Below are 5,115 nucleotides of genomic sequence, written 5' to 3'. Positions count from 1 at the left end.
ACTCATGTGGTCCACAGATTTTTAATGGTTTTATTCCTGACTACAAATAACAAAAGCACCTCAAAAGAAATGGAATGTTGACAAAATACTGGAGGGAAAAACATGCTCGTACGAAAGTCCTAAAAACCCGAGTAATTGACTGAAATAAGTATTGGATGTATTTGCTTTAATAGAAGAGGTGATACAGATGCCAACGCACTGAGTCGCCTGGAGCCACACTCCCTTGTGTGACCTGGCTGCACAGAAACTGCATGCCAGGGCGAGGCCACCCCTTCCCAATAGTACATTCCTGCATAGAGCAGCCCAATGAGATCACGATCCCATGCGTGTCGGGACACATAACTGTTCACTCCACAGCACCATTTGTCAAAACAGACGATCCTTTTTATTAAAATGGAAAATTCACTGCTGTTCACCATTCCCTTCCGCTTGACTTTTTTTTTCTTTGAAAAGCAGAGATAAATCCCAGTAGCACAATTAAAGCACTAGCTAAATATTACTTTGTTGGGCTTAACGATAGATTACAATGTGTGCATAATGACCCAGTTCTAGTAATATCATCTGATTTAGTAAGGAAATCAGAGCCTGCCATATGTTCCCCAGTAAGGTCTCAGAAATTCTTCTTCTCCTTCATGATGGATCAGCCAACTGCCGGCAAGATGATGCTGCTTGGTCCTGGAGCCTTATTGTTGAGCACCAAGCACGTAAGAGTCTTAATCACGACACACATTTCACCAGGCCACTTCTGAAGGAGAGCAGGAGGTGGATTAACAACCTGTCACCTGCCTGCTTCAAGTCCCTCTGCCGTTATGAACTGGTTCGTGCAGCCTCTGTATAGTCACTTACTAAACTGTAGGCTGAGCTTGAAAAGGAGAAGGAAAGGGAAAAAATGCCAGAATTTAACACTGGGTTAAAGGAATTGTAGCTCTAAAAACAGGTATAGTCGCTCTAACATGTTAATAAAATGAGATATACCTGACAAGACAATCTTTAATTTTTAAATCAAAATTTAAATGTTGAGTGTAGAAAGTTCAATTTCAGAGCAAATGTAAATGAGAATTGTGTTACTAAGGTGTAATATCGACAAACATTATATGGTCTCATTCATTTGGGGAATATAAAAAATAGTAAAAGGGAATAAAAGGGAAAGGAGAAAAAATGAGTGGGAAATATCAGAAAGGGAGGCAGACCATGAGAGACTCCTAACTCTGGGAAATGAACAAGGGGTGGTGGAAAGGGAGATGGGCAGGGGGTGGGGGTGACTGGGTGACGGGCACTGAGGGGGGCACTTGATGGGATGAGCACTGGGTGTTACGCTATATGTTGGCAAATTGAACTCCAATTAAAAATTATGCAAAAAAAATAAAAATAAAAATTGAAGTGAAAAAAAGGTGTAATATTGATCTTAGGTATGTTAGGATTTGATAAGGTAAACTACTGATCCATTTGTCAGTATTCATAAGGAAAGAAGAAAAGATAAATAATTCAACAAATAATTATTGACTTTAGTATTTCCAACAACATTATACCATAACTGTGCAAATTGTTTCACATATTTAGCCAAAATTAAAACAAGGCTTAGTTCCTACAAAAATGGGAAAATTATCATGTATTATCATTTGTCTGAGAAGAGAGACTGTGATTCAAAAAAAAAGGAAATAGTAGCAGGTATATATGTTGAGTTGTTGGCTTTACTTTGGAACCATGTGAATATTTTATGCTTATAAAACAAAATTTAGTTTAAAATACTTAAATCCAAAAATACTAAAAGGTAAAACAAGACTAAGGCAAGAAGCATTGACCTGAGGTTTGGGCAGCACTCACAGCAGGTGGTCTGACCCAGTGGAGTTGACTGCCTGACAAAAGCGTGAACGTTCTCCTGGGACTCTAATGAGACCCAGAGTCTGCACATGTGACATTCATAATATCCAGGATTCAAACCAAAATAACTGACATACAGAGAACCAGGAAATTGATAGTTATTAAGGGAAATACAATGAGCCCATGACGGGTGCCTGACAAAGATGCTGGAGCCACCAGAAAGAGAGCTGAAAACAACAGGGATGAAACAGTGAGAGGAAGAAGGAAAATTAAGAAATTCTCAGCAGAAAAATAGGTGATAAAAAAGAAAGCAATGGAAAATTAGAACTGGAAAATATAATACCTAAAATAAAAGGACTCACAGAATGGATGAAGAGCAGAATGGTCGTAATGGAGGAAAGAATCCATCACCTTGGAAACAAGCCATGAGAATTATCCAGCTGAGGTGGACAGAACCTCAGTGGCCTATGGAATGCCAGTAAGGACAGACATATCTGCCTCTGGAGTCCAACAAAGAGAAAGAAAATGAGATTGGGACACAAAATATTTGAGGAAATAATGCCTGAAATGCCAAACTTGGTGGAAGACATAAATTTACAGATTCCAGAGGCTCAGCAAGTCCTAAAAGCATAAAAATCGAAGAAAATCATTTTGGTCACATCATAGTCAAACTACTAAAATCCTAAGACACACAAAAATAACTTGCAAACAGCTGGAGAAAAAAGACCAATTATCTAGGGAGAGATGATGATTCAAATGACCACAGATTTTCATCTGAAACCACAGAGACAGAGGAAAAACACTTTTGAAGAATTATAAGAAAATAAATATTACACCCAGTTTTATATCAGTGGATGGAATAACCCAAATAAAAATTCTAGCAGACTTTTTGTCGTAGAAATTGGCCAGCTGATTCCAAAATTTATATGGAAATGTCAAGTGCCTTGAATAATCAGAGCAGTTTTAACATAAATAAGTTGGAGGATTGATTGTACTTTACTTCAAGACTTACAATTAAACTACAATAATGAAGGTAGTTTGTCTTGGTATTGGTGTGGGGGAAAAGTACACAGGTAGATCAACAGTATAGGAATAGTACAGAGGGTCTACAGGTAAGTTCAATCATATATGATCAATTGACTTTCGATAAAGGTGCCAAAATATTCAATGGGAAGGTGTTATTTCAATAAATGGTATTTAACTTCTGGGTTTCCCTATAAAAAATGAGTATGAACTGTTAGCTTTCAACACATACAGAATTTAACTCAAAATGAACCAAAAACTTTACAACTCCTAGAAGACCATATTGATGGAGCTGGGACAATTTTAGATTTCTTGCATAGAACACAAAGATCCTAAATTATTAAAGAAAGAATTGATAAATCAGACCAGATCAAATTTAAAGACTTTCGCTCTTTGAACGATACCACTGAGAAAGTAAAAAATACAAACCACAGAACAGAAGAAAACATTCACAACTGGTACATCAGATAAAGAGCTTTTGTCTAGAATATATAAAGTACTTTCACAACTCAATAATGAGAACTCTAATGACTCTAAAACTGGATGAAAGCTTTGAACAGAGGAGATATCTAGTAGTCTTGCCTTTTTGTGAACCACAAGCCTGATCCGATTTGAGGGAGGGGCAGGTGGGCAGCTGAAGTGGAAAGTGCACCCTGGTACCCAGGGCATGCCGCCACACCTTTGACCACCCAGAGTGTGGCTCTCATGGCCAGGGCGCTGCAAGACCCCACTGGCCTGGGGCAGCACAGGGAGCCTGGATTTGGGGGCTCCAAGGCAGTGCAGGTCCAAATCTAGCACATCCCTGTGAGCAGGAGGCTTCCTCAGAAACACTCAGAAGTGACCTTTAATGATTGGCTGATAAAGGGAATTTTCACATGTCTGAGTCAGAATCCTGCTATTTCAAAGCAAGACTTTCAGAGTTGCCTTCTCCTTCCCAGGAAAGAGTGAGTTGATTATGTGTTTCATGGCCGCATCCCACATGGGACCCAAAGAGTTTGTAGGCAGAACCACAGAGTAAAGGGAAACATTTGTATTTTTTATCTCTGAGCTGCCCAAATAATCAACTTCTGCTGACTTCAATGATGGTGGCAACAGAAGGAATAGCTAAAGCATGAAAATTATTTTTGATACTTGTCAAGCTTTTTAACCAATGGACAGGAACCATTCCTGAAATCATTCCTTGGTTCTTCTAACCTGTGGCTTCTTAGCACTTGACTGTCTGCTGGACATCAGCCATATGTAAAATAACACTGCAAATGGGCATGTGGGGCCTGGCGCTCTGCCTGCTTCACTTTTCTGATCTTATTTCATTTCCTTGGGCACTTTTCCAGTGACCATTCACAGTCATGAATATCCCAAAAAAAACTGGTTTGACCTTACTTTATGTTTTGGGGAAGTAGATGAGTAAAATTTGGGAAGTGTGTTCCTGTTTCTCACAGTGACTATTGTGGGAGGTCATAACTGATCCAAAAGAATAAAAAACTAAATAACGACTTCCTGATTCTTTCAGTCATTCTTTTGAAGGACGAAATCAAATATCTCCCTACAAAATACTTACTACAAGAAACAGAACACGGTCTTAAATAATTTTTTCAATAGGATGGATAAGGCCAGCCATCTAAAAATAGAATAGGAGTCAAGAAGAGGAAACCATCTGAATTTCAGAAAGACCACATGGGAATGGAAATGCACTTGCTGCATTTAAAACAATAGTTGGGGGATCCCTGGGTGGCGCAGCGGTTTAGTGCCTGCCTTTGGCCCAGGGCGTGATCCTGGAGACCCGGGATCGAATCCCACTTCGGGCTCCCAGTGCATGGAGCCTGCTTCTCCCTCTGCCTGTGCCTCTGCCTCTCTCTCTCTCTCTCTCTCTCTCTCTCTGTGTGTGTGACTATATAAATAAATAAAAATTTAAAAAAAAGAAAATTAAAAAAAAAATAGTTGGTCACCCACTGATCGAGTACTGCACAATATCAAATCAGTGGGTAGGGGATAAGAATTTCTTTCAGAAGCAAAAGCAAAGGAGAGGGAAAACTCAGAGTGAAAAGACCAGTGAGACTTAGGAAATTTAATGTACACATGATTAAACTTGAAGAGGCAAAAGCACTTAGAGAAAATAATCCATCAAATAATTTTTTAAAAAACACAGCTCTTTGTATGGTCTGAATTGTGTCCTCCCCAACTTCTTATGTTGAAGCCTAGCCCACAATAGCTCAGCATGTGACTTGTCTTTGGAGATGGGGCATCTCAAGAGAGGATTAAGTTAAAATGAGG

At 39.2% G+C, this 5,115-nt stretch overlaps 1 long non-coding RNA gene across 1 annotated transcript; it reads right to left on the bottom strand.

Annotated features, from left to right (window-relative positions):
• Positions 1–362: 362 nt before the first annotated feature.
• LOC125755306 (uncharacterized) lies at positions 363–4,721 on the bottom strand. Its single transcript, XR_007411420.1, has 2 exons — positions 2,184–4,721; positions 363–862 (listed from the first exon to the last, which is right to left on the bottom strand). It is a non-coding gene; the product is annotated as an uncharacterized LOC125755306 (long non-coding RNA).
• Positions 4,722–5,115: the final 394 nt, after the last annotated feature.

The sequence above is a fragment of the Canis lupus genome, chromosome 1 (assembly GCF_003254725.2).
Source record: "Canis lupus dingo isolate Sandy chromosome 1, ASM325472v2, whole genome shotgun sequence".
Taxonomy (NCBI): Eukaryota; Metazoa; Chordata; class Mammalia; order Carnivora; family Canidae; genus Canis; species Canis lupus.
The sequence above is the reverse complement of the archived record's forward strand: the minus strand, read 5'-3'. Positions and strand labels throughout refer to the sequence as shown.